We start from the raw sequence: 14,400 nt of genomic DNA on the forward strand, positions 1-14,400 counted from the left end.
TGTGTAGCCTAGGGTCTACTCACTTTGTAGACCAGGCTGGCCTCAAACTCACAGCGATCCACCTACCTCTGCCTCCCAAGTGCTGGGATTAAAGGCGTGTGCCACCACAGCCTGGCCACATTTTTATTTTTAAAAGTTCATTAAGCATCTAGAATCATCTCACATTTCTACAAAGTGATTAATAACATTGAGGTATATATAATTAACTCCTCTTAAAAATTAAAAAACAACTCAAGGCAAGATGATAAAGGCACTTGTTGCTTAGCCTGATAACTCGAGTTTGATTCCTGTGATGCATATTGCAGAAGGATTGAGCCAAGCCCTGAAAGTTGTCTTCTGACCTCCACATGCCTGCTGTAACATGCTCACATTCATGCACATACATAGGTTCAAAATAAATAAATGTAAAATATATCTTTAAAATTAGAAACTTCAATATAGCCACCAAGCTGCAAACTGTGGAGCTAAGCTTTGAAAGAAGCCTCATCCAAATCTGTGGGTGACGCTTTTCCCATTTAAACTCAGTGACTGCACTAGGTTTTGCCTGGGGTCTTATCTCACAGTAAAACATAAAAATAAATAAATTATTTTGTTGGTTTTAATGTATAAAAATAAAGCATGGCTATGATAGTGAGCTATCAAACAGGTCTCCAGAGACTACGAAGACACCATATGCTTTGGGTGTAAAACCACAGCCTCAGTTTCCTTTGTATTTATCTCCCTGATGGTCCAGGGCATATTTTGCTGGGATAAAAGAAGTAAATCATTCCATGCCAAAACTTGAACCCTTGTTCATAGAAGAAAACCCCACAGTGAAGAAATACGGAGTCGGCTTGTGGTGGTCACGAGGGAGAGGGAAAGAAAAACAGGTGCACACAACCTCCACATTGACAGAACATCTCCAGAGAAGCCTAAGGACATACATCCAACTGGGGTGCCTGACCCAAGTGACAAAACTAATGTTGGTCCAATGTGCTGGCACAGTGGCAATGGACTCCTGACACAGAGTTGGGCCTCAGTTACATGACCTTAAGCGAGTTATTTACTTCTCTCTACTATTCAAGTTCCTTCATCTGGAAAAGGAAGATAATTACATCTGCCTGGCAGGGGACTTCGAGAGCTTAATGAGCTTCTGGACCAAGGTAATGGTTGAGTAAGTGTTACTCATCATCGTCATCTGAACCCTATATGCCTTCTCTGCTATTTGACCTTTGAAAACGTTGACCTCTGTTTTCTCAGGAGATCCTGTAAGAATGGTGACTTAGAGGTATGGGGGCTAGGAGAATTCTTAACCCCCCTTGTGCCCTTTAAGCTTTGCTGGAGAAACACACATATTTCCTAAAACAGCTATGAGCTCTCTGCCAACAAGACCAGGGCTCCTCTGAGCAGTAGCTAGAGACAGCTTCAGACCTCATGGAAAGAGCCTTCTGCAGCAAATGATCCCTTGTGATCATTTCAAAGGAAGCAAGGAAATAATTGTACCAAGTCAAAAGGGCTATGTGCAGAAGTCCAAAGACTGTGAACAGTGGAAAATAAGCATGTGTTGCGTGCCCTTAATTTGATTTACAGATCAAAACAAACTCAATTTTGAAGCTTAATTTCTTTCATTGCACTATCACTGATATTCTGTCCGTTCACTAGATGGTCAGGAACTTTCAGGAACATTTATCCCACTTGAAACAGATCTTTCATGATGTTATTTCATTAACATAAACAGACCAAGTGTTTAGATATGTTTTCAGTACACATTTATGCAAAAGAGCCTGAAAAGTCTTAAGAAAACTGTGATACTTTGACTTATATTATTTCAAAGAAGTCTTGGAAGGGCTGAAGGGAGCTACGTCTGACCACTCAAATTCTGAATAAAGCAGGGAAGGTTGCGTGGAAGTGGGATGCCGATGGTAAAATGAAGCACGCTTTGATGTAACAGTGAAGCCATGATGAGTGGGCATTTTTTTTTTCAAGATCACAAAGGAAGCAGCCACCAACAAACACTGAAAAAGCAAACAAGTAAGAATAGAGAAGAAGAGGGGAGGAACAGGAAGCAATGCAGGCGGCCTTGGGAACGCTGTAAGGAAAAGACACATCTTAGGAAGCATCAGCCAAAGCTAGACTGATCCTCAATAAATAACGGGCACCTCTTCTCACAACATCTGGCATCCAACTCATGATGCTCAGGCAAGGCACCAAACAGTGAAAGATTGCTATGCGTGGGGCATCCTGCCAAGCATCCTACACTCTTCTCCCACCCGTTGGGATGGGAGCCATTAGAGTTTCCATTTGCTATAGTGTAAATGTGTATATCTTCCTGTCTCTATGTTAACTTCCTATGGAAAACTAAAGCTCTGAGAAATTAAATGATCTGCCTCAGAACATGTAGGGAATTTAGTGGAGAGCCCAGCTATGTGACTCAGAATCCATGGGTGTCTGAAGAGACAATGGGAAAAGATGCTGAACTTTTAAGAAAATATGATATAAGGGGGTGGAATACCATGTAAATTTTTTTCCAGACAAAACTTTGTATAGAGCTGACATAGAAGGAGAAAAGCAAAGGATGTTGGGAATAAAATCTCCTAAGCTTTGGGGACTTCTCCTGAGCTTTGTGGTGCTTCCTTCCTTTCCTTCTTGTCTTTGAGTTTCATTGAGGGTGTGGTGGACATGCACCACACATGCATGGAGTTCAGAGGACAACCTCAGGGATGGATCCTCAGGTGCCTTCCACGTTCTGTTGGAGATATGGTCTCTCTTTCACCTGGAACATAGGCCAGGATGCCTGGCCTGTCTCTGTCTGCCATCTTGCCATCTTTGAGATTTCAGGTGTGCTTTTTAGATGTGAGTTTTGGGAATCTAATCTCACGTTCTCGTGCTCACAAGGCAGTTCTTTACACTGGCCCTTTTCTTTTCATTTTGTTGTTATTAGGGGAGATTTTTTTTGTTGGTTCATCTTGTTTTGATTTTTTAGAGTTTCGGATGTTTGTTTGTTTGTTTGTCTTTCTCAGATGTGGTCTTGCCGTGTAGTAGCCCTGGATACCTTTGTACCTGCCATACTCACTAGCCTAGCCTCAAACAAACAATAATCTCCCTACCTCGGCCTCCCAAGTTCTGGGATTACATGTGTGAGCTAGCGCACCTGGCCACCTTCCCTTGTGATACATAACATGTAAATAATTCCTAGCTACTCTAATGGTTTTGAAGTATTATTTTTAATTGGCACATAATTTATCTTTTCAGGGTGTATAGTGTGACATTTGAAGATGTGTGTCCAATGTACAATAATAAGATTAATCCCAGAATATTTTTTAGGCAGGGATCTTCAGGTGTTATCATTAAATAACAGAATGCCAATCAGATAAAAAAAAAAAAAAAAAGGTCAGACAGAATGATCAGTTTGGTAACTAGTGTGAGGAATCACTCCTCTGAGGGATCATGTGTCTGTCATTCCTTCCCTGTGACAGTCGTGGTTGGACTTGTACTGGAATATTTGCAAAGTAATATAAGAATCCTCAGAATATAATATCTGGTCTCCTAGCCAGAAAGAGGAAGGAGGGAGTGACAGAGAGGGGGGGGGGGGAGGGAGGGAGGGAGGGGTGTTACATTATAGGCATCTTAGAAGTTTCAATCTGAGACAAAGAAAGAAAATGAATTCTTGAAATGTTGTTCTTTCTTCTTTCATTTTGAAACGTACATCTCCAAATGCAGGGTCTAGAACCACAATATCACTGTCTTTTTTGGTGGGGAAATGGATTCAAAAACATAATGGCACTTGAAAATGAACTCAAGTAGGCGAGCCAAGAAGGGGACTGTTTTCCTCCATGATTAATTTAAAGAGAAGGTTGGTTCCAACACGGAAAGCTGTTCTCCAGCGTAGAATCTGCCAAAGCCATTAGCTGAATACACATGCACATCTATCCACATGCATGAATAAAACAGCTAGCTCAAAAATCCCACAACAAGGCCGGTCTCTGAAATAAGATTATGAAATTGGCTGTGGTTCCAATAATGACAAGGTCATGAACTCAATCCCCATACCACCACTACCCCACCAGGAGACTGGGCAGCTCTGAGATTCTGAGTCCCCACACTCTGCGGGTGGCTCAGCTCATCATCTCTCCAAGGTGTGTCAGTGGCCACCAGGGCATCTGAGTTGTGTCAGTCCTGAATCAAACTCAGAGAAAACAATTCCAGATGGCTGATCTGCATCAGACCACCTGTGGTGGCACCTTCATTTTAAGGGCTTCCACTAAGTTTTCTTTTTCAGCTACCTGTAAAAATGGCATTCGTCCAAGAAGCAAAGCCGCCGTTCTGCTGGATATTAGGTGACCCCAAGGCAAGCTCAGATGCCAGAATTGTTATGTTACCAGCTCCTGTAGCACCGTGGTTTGCCAGCATAGAAAGAGCAGCTTTGCATCCACCCTCATGGACGGCATATTCCAAGGACAAGGTGGATGTTACAAACACACAGTCCAGTAAAAACAACAGGAAATGCATCTTCTGGAGTGGCTTTACTTAGTCTGAGTTTTTGGAGCTTTCTCCAGCAAGGGACCCTTTGAGTTGAGAACTCGATGATGAATAATTACAAAAAAAAATTAAGATTATCATAAATGCATACAAAGTAGGATTAATTAATCTGGTTAACCATGGGTACCACTCTCTTCACTTGAATTCTTCAGATGATTCCCTTTGCCTGTATGTTGTCGACTATCAAAATGTCCTGTAGAGAGTCAGTTATTGGCCAGAAAATACTTTGACCCTAATAATATAGATACTAATGAAGGGTGGCTTAGACAGCAACTGTGTACACATTTCCTTGAGTCTCTGGAGTTTCCTTTTATAGGTCCTTGAGCACCTATAAAAACCAGTTCTGGTGTCCAGCTTAAGAAATATGTCTTGGGCTGGAGAGATGGCTCAGCAGTTAAGAGCACTGACTGCTCTTCCAGAGGTCCTGAGTTCAATTCCCAGCAACCACAAGGTGGCTCACAACCATCTAAAATGAGATCTGGTGTTGCCTTCTGGCCTGCGGGTGTTCATGCAGGCAGAACACTGTCTACATACATACATACATACATACATACATACATACATACATACATACATACATACTTATATACATACATACATACAAACATACATTTTTAAAAGAAAGAAATATGGCTTCATCTGTCACAGGTGTATTTTCCCCCACATTCTACAAATTATGTCAGGCTCCAACACTGCTTATTTCCTGGCTCATAAGATCTCACCGCCTAGCTGGAGCTCCTCTGCAGGTTTTAATGACCCTCACAGTCATTTTCTATGTGGTTGTCAGGCCGTTCATCATAAAGACAAAGGAAATGAGAAGCCCAGGCCTTGAAGCTGTGTGAATGTCAATGAGCAAACAGATCAGGGAAGCAAACAGGCCAGATCCACATTCAGGAAACAGAAAGGGAGGGGCGGAAGTGACTACTTGGCAAGGACAGAATGGAACGTACATTGAGTTTTCCTCCTGGCCTTTGAAAAACGTTGACATTTTCATCCGCTCATCATTTCTGCATGTCTTATTTTTACAACTAGCTTAACACCTGAAATAATTGCCTTGGGTGAAACAAGCAAAAAAATCTGTGGTATCTTCTGGAGTCATTTAGTTGAAACCCCACTAACAAGATAGTATGCCCACTTTCAGTTTTATGAAATCTCTAGAACATGTAACACTCTATTATGAACTCCATGCATGGGAAGTCATCAGGAATATGTGTTTTGTTTTTCTCCATAGCCCAGTACCTAGCATCACTCTCAGCATAAAACCCCACTAGAGGCCTCTAAAACACTTACAGAATAAAGGCAGCTCTCCAAATGGCTCAGAATCAGTTGGAGAGAAAGTAGAAGTTCATGGCTTTGGAGTTGGACCATAAGCTTGTGAATTCTGACATTTCTTTAATAGCCACTAAGCACTGAGAAACAGCAAGGCCTTCTAAACCTCAAGCTCTTTTTCTGTCATATAGAAATAAAGACCACTCACACCATGAGGACATGGAAAGAGGCAAAACTTTCAACACTTACTAGGATAAGAATACGTATGTTCACTTTACTTTCCCTGAAAATGGCCAAATGATATGTCAGTGGTGTGAAATTTTTATTTTTTATTAGTAAAAGAAAAGAAAAGTGGAGACAAAGACCTCTTGACATTCAATATAACAGATATTTTGCTGGAAGTAAGTGTGTTTGTGTGATTGTGTGTGTTTGTATGTGTGTGTTTGTGTGAGCATGTGTGTTTGTGTGTGTGTGTTTATGTGAGTGTGTGTGAGTGTGTATGTTTATATGAGTGTGTGCATTTGTGTGAGTGTGTATGTGTGCATGCATGTATACACACAAGTATTTTGAATGTGTCCATATTTGTGCAGGTCAGGAGGTTGGGAGCCTTCCCCTCTTCCTACTTCAGCAAGTAGGCTAGATTTAGCTGGCCAGGAAGCTCCCAGGCATCCACCTGGTCTCTGTCCCCACCACACCCTCATTGGGAGTATAAGCACACACCATTGGCCCTGGCTTTTTCTGTGGATTCTGGGGCTCGTGTGCAGATCTTCTAGACTTAATTCATCTCCGCCCAAAGTGAACGCTGCACTCACGGATCTGAATGTGTTCCTCCCTCTTTGGCAACAGCTACAAGGCTTATAAAGAGGATGCCATTTCATGAACAGTTTAGTATTTGGCTTATGACTTCAGAGGATTCAGGCCCCAGCCATTGGCTCCATGCTCATGGTGACAGGATACTGTGGCAGAGGGGTTTCTTTACCTTATGGTAAAAAAAAGAAGCAGAGATGAAGAGCAAGAACCCCAGGATGAGATGTAACTTTCAAAGCCTCCAGTGACCTTCCTCTAACTAGACCCTATCTCCTAAAGTTTACACCCACTTCCAAAATGGTGACACCAGTTGGAAACCAAGTTTTCCTTAACGTCAGCTGTGGTTTGAGTATGGTTTAAGTTTCCCCCAAAGTTTAACGTGCTCAGATTTAATCCCCGTCTTGAGAATCAGAAGAGTGGCAACTTAATCTAATTATAATATATAGAGGCAGAGTTACAGAAGCTAAACAAGTGACATCTCATGCTAAATCCTGGTGGCTTTGTAGGAAAGACAGAAGACACACATATGGCCCCTGCCCCTGCCCATTGCCATGTTCATGTGATAGTCCCAATCAGCGTGGGGCTCATCTAGCAAGACTATAATGAGAAAAAGGCCCACAACCTTCAACCAGAATACAGAGCAAATGGGTCCAGCCCCAAGTGTTTCTATGTAGTAGCACAAAGTATATTGCATAGCACTTCTCCTATCAACCTCATAACAAGGAGAGTCTCCCACCCCCAGATCAAACAGCTTGATCTGGGTCCAGCTTCACTCTGCTCCACATCTCAAGCTGAATCCCACAGGGGGCACCACCAGGTTCAGAAGTGCCAGATGTGTCAGAAGACACATGCTAAGTGACTTGACTGCCGGTGACTAGCCTATAACCACCTTTTAATAAATTAGGTAGAGATGTCACAAAGTCACAGAGCCACTTCAGTAAAGCTTTGCTTCTGCTGTGACTCCACTTGATTCTATCTGTCCCCAAAAGGTTCCCTCCAGAGGATCTTCCCCAAAGTACAAATTAACTGAACCAGCCAGCCGGCACATCATTCATGCTGGATGCCATCTAAACAAGAACGTTACCAAATGGCAAAATCATGGAAGGTAGGATGGGCCAGCACACCATACAGAGATAAACTATTTAAAGAAGTGATCCTTGCCTTCAAATTACGTCCCTTTCCCATAAGCCCAAGGTTACACAGCCTTCTACATTCCATTTCCAAGTAGGAAAGGACTTAACATATGTAGAGATGCAGCTATGCACTCTGGGGCATTTCTCATAGCTATGGCATACAAGACTAATAATTACCAACCTTGGGAACGTACAAAGGCTTAAGTAACTTGCCTAAAGGCAAAAGGGGAAGATGAGGATTACAATTAATTAAGTTTCACTTTCTCTCCAGCCCAACTGTCTTCACTAGGAAAGGTTTTGTTTCCAGTGCTCTTTACCTTTTGTTGGCACACAAATCCAAATTGCTCATGGCTGTAGCTCTACAGAGCAAGCTCAGCTTGCATGTGTTTGACAAATGATCAAAAGACATGTGCAATTGGTTGCTCGAGGATTAGAGAAAGGGACTGACTGATGGCACCAATAGGAGTGACTTAACCATTGCAGTGGTCCTTAATACACATTTTCATCAAGATCCTAGGATGATGGAAATCCTTGAGTGGTTGAGACCAAGGCAAAACCCACCTTAAAGTACTGAGAACGTGGTTAGAGAAAGAGACTGCCACATGAAAGGTGGGACAAGGCCTTGGAGAGAACAAATGCTTTGCATGATAACTCTGATTCTGGTGTTGGAAATAGTCATCCGTGATAGTGGTCCATGAACACCTGCAATTCTTCTGTGGGGCTTTCTGATAAAGATCTCTAAGTCTTTGGCACAAACAGGAGACATTTTCTCCTAGGCTGGAGCTGGGCAATCCCTTAGGAATATCTTGAGGGGTGTGGACACAAGATGGGTGAGTTGGAGGACACACAATGGACTGAAGGTCTCTGAGGACAGGGCATGCCTAGGGGATGGGTGGTGTCATAATACAGTCCCTGGTGTCCTAATACTGTCACGGGGATCAATATAGAAGACATCACTCCTGGATTATCTGCAATAGAATGTTGGTGTGCTAGTAGGATGAGGCTCTTAGGAACCAAATTTCATCTGCTTGCCACAGCTGGGAATCTTTAATGACTAAGTCCTGAAGCCTGCATCCCAGAGCATCTTCCTTTGCCTCCTTCAAATACTCCAGGCTCTGGGGCTTGGGTTCATCTCCCCCATGGCTCTCTTTTTTCCTCCCAGGCCTGATCTTGTAAGCACTTGCTCTTCAGTCCAGATGTAGTCTTTTCAATGAGACCTTCACACCTTTCCCTCCTCCCCTACCAACGAAAAAGTTCCAACCCTTCCTCCAGAATAATTAAAGGCTAGCAAATTTACTCCTTTGTGTCATAATGCGGGGTCATCTTGGTATTGATTTATTCACTTGCTTACTATCAGAACTTTTCCACTAGAAATGGAGGTGGCTTTCCAAAGGCCAGCTCTTGCTCATGCAAGTAATAGATAGGTAATAATAATAATAATAATAATAATAATAATAATAATAATAATAATAATAATACTGCTTATGTAACCTTATTATAATCCAGATACTCAGGTTTTCCTTTACATGTTTAATTCACCTAATCCATTGGGGAGGAAATCATTCTGTTCCTCGACATCATAATACAGAGAAGGTAAGTAAGCTGTGAAATTCACACAGCTAGTAAAGACCGGAGTTCGAAACCTAGATGAGCTATCTCCAAAGTGGAAAGTCTTGACTGCTCTGGTTTTCGGCTCTCACTTCTTGAGGAGAGAATGGAACCTTCTTGGGAGGAAGCACTGAGAGGGTGGGGCCCTCAGGAATCTTAGGTCCATCAGCCTGCCTCTTTCTAGGCTCTGCCTCAGGCTCTTCTCTACTTTCCACCTGTTGGAGAAGCCCCCATCCCACATTCCACAAGCAGAATAAAAGGAGAATCACAAAGTGATGTGTGTGAGAGGGAAGGGGCTGCCTGAGGTGACCCCAAGAGGCTGAGCAGAGCCACGCCTTCGTTCCTCTGGCCTTAGCAGAGAGTCTGTTACGTGGGCGACCTTGACAGGAGGTGGGGGTGGGAAGGAGCTTGCCCCCTGGAGAACATCGAAAAGTGACACACACACAGGGAAGGTGGTGTGGGCGCAGTGTGGTGCAGGAAAGGAGGGGAAGGAAAAAGCTGGGAAGTGAGTCTGTCGCCAGGCAAGAAAGGCACCGTGCACTCAGTAAGGAGAGCCAGCTCCCTTGCTTCTGAGCATGTGTCCTCTATGGATATGTTATTTACACAAACCCATGTGTCCAGCCTTTGATTTCTTTTTTTTGGGGGGGGGGCTGGTGGGTTCTGATTAAGTACCCCAGGATGGTCTCACACTCACACTCCTCCTGCCTATCAAGCACTGGATTGAAGGTGTACCACCATGTTCAGGTAGCTGATAATGTTTTGTGTGTGTGTGTGTGTGTGTGTGTGTATGTGTGTGTGTGTGTGTTACGTTGTTTTATGTGTATGTGTTTATGTGTGTGCAGGTGTACATAGTGGGGAGGTGTGTGCATGTGGAAGCCAGAAGACAACTCCAGCTGTTTCCTAAGATGCTACCCACCTTGCTTTGGGGGACAAGATCTTTCACTGGGGCGCACTGGTTCACTGGGACTGGCTGGCCTAATCCTCCTGTCTCTGCCTCTCCAGCACTGGGATTAAAGACACATAACGTGACGCTCCAGTTTCATTTTGTTTTTAATGTAGATTCTAGGTATAAAAGTTGGGTCGTCATGCTTGCAAAGCAAGCACCTCACCAGCCGAGCTAGCTCCTCAGCCCCAGCTGGTGTGTTTAAACCAAACTGTCCTCACCAGCCGAGCTAGCTCCTCAGCCCCAGCTGGTGTGTTTAAACCAAACTGTCCTCACCAGCCGAGCTAGCTCCTCAGCCCCAGCTGCTGTGTTTAAACCAAACTGCCCATCCACTTACGCATCACACGGCAGGGACACCAACACTGCTACCTACTTTAAAAGTTTTATACCACTTCAGAATTTTTAACCCACAAAATGGGGCCCAGAGGTTGGTGTTTCAAGACATCTAGATGACAGTAAGGAGGACTGCGCCATTGCTAACTCCACTCACCTCTCTCCACGTGTGATCCCTGAGGCAAAGATATTCAACAGAAAAAAAAAATCCTCTTAAAAACCTCCTCAGAATAGTGCCAAGTCACAGATCTTGTCAAAATGCCAAAAAAAAAAAAAAAAAAAAAAAAGAGAGAGCATGAAATAGCAGAGCTAGTCTTTGTGGGTTAAGCACAGCATTTTTCCGTAAGAAGGAAAAACCACTATCCGATCAATACAGCCGCCAGCCATCCATTCTCTTCATGAGCAAAGATGAGGCCATTTCAGCGGTCTGTGTGCTTTACAGCTGTGGGCGCAGCCTCTGCCATCCACTCCAGCCCGTTGCTCAGAGAAAATTAGCTGCCAGCTTGACATATGACCTGGACCAACAGACCAAGCAAGGTAAATGCAGTGAGTGGCCATAGCCACAGAAAGACAAGGAGCTGAAGATACCCACCAAGCAGCCAGCTCTGACCTCCAGAGCAAACACTCAAACTCCTCATGCTCAGAAGGACGGTAGCAATACTCCTGTGGATAACTTACTGTGTGTTTTATGCACATTGTGTAATTTCATTAATAATGCCACTAGTAAGCACAATCCACGCCGCCACTTAGCCAATGATTCTCAACCTGTGGGTCGCGACCCCCTTTGAGGTTGAATTATGAAGTAGCAACCAAAATAATTTTATGCTTGGCAGTCACCACAATATGAGGAACTGTACTGAAGAATCTTGGCATTAGAGTTGAGAACTACTGGTTTAGAGGCAATGAAATGGAAGCACAGAAAGATCTAAGTGTTTGCCTGAGGTCACACAGCACAGCTAAGATTCAAAAACAGCCTTTGCAACAAACAGCAGGATAGCTGGGCTGAAATGGATGATGATGGTCTCTACATTCACTTCAACAGTAGGAAAGTAACGAGTTCTCTAGAATTCCCACAGGCACGGTACAAGAGGGTGATCCCAAGTGGTCAGGTGACCCACACACAACCAAATTGTCTCTTTGTTTCTCACAATTTAGCCCAGATTTGACTTCCGTAAGCCACCCACCAAGTGACACCAACGCAACTCGACCCCACTCCATCTCTACCCATCGCCCTGCTTGTTAACACCACCTAAAGGGGCCTGGATGATTCATCAGTTCTCTCATTTCCTGACCATCTCTCACACTTTAGAGACATTTTCCCTGAAGTAGGATCTGGTCTGTTTCTCCTCAGCACTCTCCAGCTACCAGAGCACTTCCTGTACACACACTGTCCACGTGTTCTTGTGATTGCGTCTCTTTCCTCGGCTATAGTGAGAAAAGAGAGATTGGGGCCAGGGGGAGATGGCTCAGTGGTTAAGAGCATTGGCTGCTCTTCCAGAGGTCCTGAGTTCAATTCCCAGAAACCACATGGCAGCTCACAGCTGTCTATAACTCCAGTTCCAGAGAATCCAACACCCTCTCACAGACATACATGCAGGCAAAACACCAATGCAAATAAATAAATAAATTATTTTTAAAAATAAAAAAGAAGGCTGTTTAGGATAAATACGTTATACAATTTAATTGTTGGTTGATCAAATGATGGTCATACCAATTACCAGTCTATTTTTATCACAAGATTATACATCTTAAGTGCAAGAGATAGATACGGTTCTATAGAAAGATAAGGTAAAATAGTTAGACTAGTTCTTCAAAAAAACTTAGAGACCTACAGAATATGGCATTTTAAAGTGTGTCTATTATTTTAAAGATTCACTGACAATAAGACAGGTTAACTCCTGGCAACACCCAACCTACCTCAAAGAAGATGATGAACATCGAAGAACCTTAAGGAGATGGCTTCAAATGTGGCAAACAAGCCACTGGGCAAAATGTCCTCGTTTCTACCACAGACAGAATTCTGCCTAAAAAAGGGCAAGCTTGGATTCAGGCAGAGTTGGCACCCAAACTCTGCCAAGATGGGGTAAGCAAATCCTCAATAGTTCCTGCCTCACAAATATGTCTGTCAGATATTTGGGGCCAGAAGGCTAAAGATGATGCTCCAAAATTATAGAGAGTTTTGGGTGACTATTCAGGTAGCAAAATGTCTCTGTCGTCTTCTCATTTGAAAAGCTGCTAACCTATATGCCCAGTGTACTCAAGTAATCAAGTTTATTCCTTCTGGAGTCTCTGATGGTGTTGAAGACCAGATAGTTTAGTTTTGCAATTATGCTTAGCTGTTTAGGGGTTAAAATGTTTTTAGGTCTAGATAGATGTTTTAAGTTGATAATGACAATATGTGATGTAGGTTGATTTACATTCAGCATTTTAGATACTCCAAGATAGAAAAGATGTTTTCTTCAAGGCTGCCAAATACAAATAGCCAAAACACTAAGAATGTAACATTTATCTAATTCTTGATTGTGTCATGGTTCTTCTTGCTATAGGTAGTTGATTATATGTGTGTGTGATATATAAATGTATATGTAAAAATTAAAAATATTTAATTAAAAAATAAAAATAAAGTTTTAAAAAAGAGAAGAGAGATGGGTACATATGACTGTGCCCTTCTTAAATAGGTCATAGCCTATGAGGGACTGTACTCATGACGGGGGAGAAGGGGGAAATGTAAGGAGTGCCTCTTATGAAAAAACATAAAGAGATGCCCAACCAATGCCAAATGAACGGTGCCTCCTGAGGGTGGTCATTTAGAAAGTAGCAGTGAACTGTTCCTGTTAAGGGGGACATCAGCCTAGCGCTTCTCTGCAGACACAAGAGCTCCACAGCCAAGGCCCACACTGTCTTCTACTTTACTCTAAGGGCTCTAAGGGTTCACTGTCATTAGGTTACTAGCAATCTCGCAGGGGCTTCTGGGAAGATGGAAGGAGTACACTTTCCTCCACCTCTCCTGCTGATTCCAATGGAAACCCCTGCACAAACTAGAGAGAGCAACTACTCTAGGATGGTAAAGGCGAATAATAGCAGGCCTGCTAGGGAAGAAAATGAAAACACAGAGAAGAGATGGTATAGCTGGCTTGATTTTCTTTGAACTCTCAGTTCTCCCGGCTCACAATCCTCCAGCAGGGACCAACAGACATGTTTCTGGGGGAAATTTTTCTTTCTATGCCCTGAAGACCAATAAATGGGACAGAGACTGTGATGGTCTCCACATTTTTTCCCTTCTGGCTGTCCATGTCTTTGCTTAACCACAATCAAAAGCCATGCCATAGCCAGCCATGAGAGCCATAAGCACCAAACCATGAGAGAAAATCCTGCCCTTATGACAGAGAGAGTGGGAGCATTTTGTCTGATGAGTGTAGAAGGTGTCCCCTTCATTTGTTTTTTTGTTTTGTTTTGTTTTGTTTTTTTATTTTGTTTTGTTTTTCTGTTCTGTCCCACTGTTTTGACACGAGAGGCCTATCCACCAACAGTGCAGAATTGAACAGGGTAGAATAAACCTCAAATTCCTAGCCAGAGGGCCAAGATAAGGTGGACTCTGGGAAGCAGAAGGTGTGGGGGTGATCAGAAATTGGAAGGACCTGACATACACTGTCCTACAGGCAAATGACTGGCATTTTTCATAGTGGTTCCCATATACAGTGAGCCCAAAGCCACAGAGCAAACCCCATAAAAACTGGTGTCGGTCACAGCCCCAGATTCCATACTGGCCCAGAGGTACACCCAGGGAGA

Source organism: Acomys russatus, chromosome 7 (genome assembly GCF_903995435.1).
Source record: "Acomys russatus chromosome 7, mAcoRus1.1, whole genome shotgun sequence".
In the NCBI taxonomy this organism is placed as follows: Eukaryota; Metazoa; Chordata; class Mammalia; order Rodentia; family Muridae; genus Acomys; species Acomys russatus.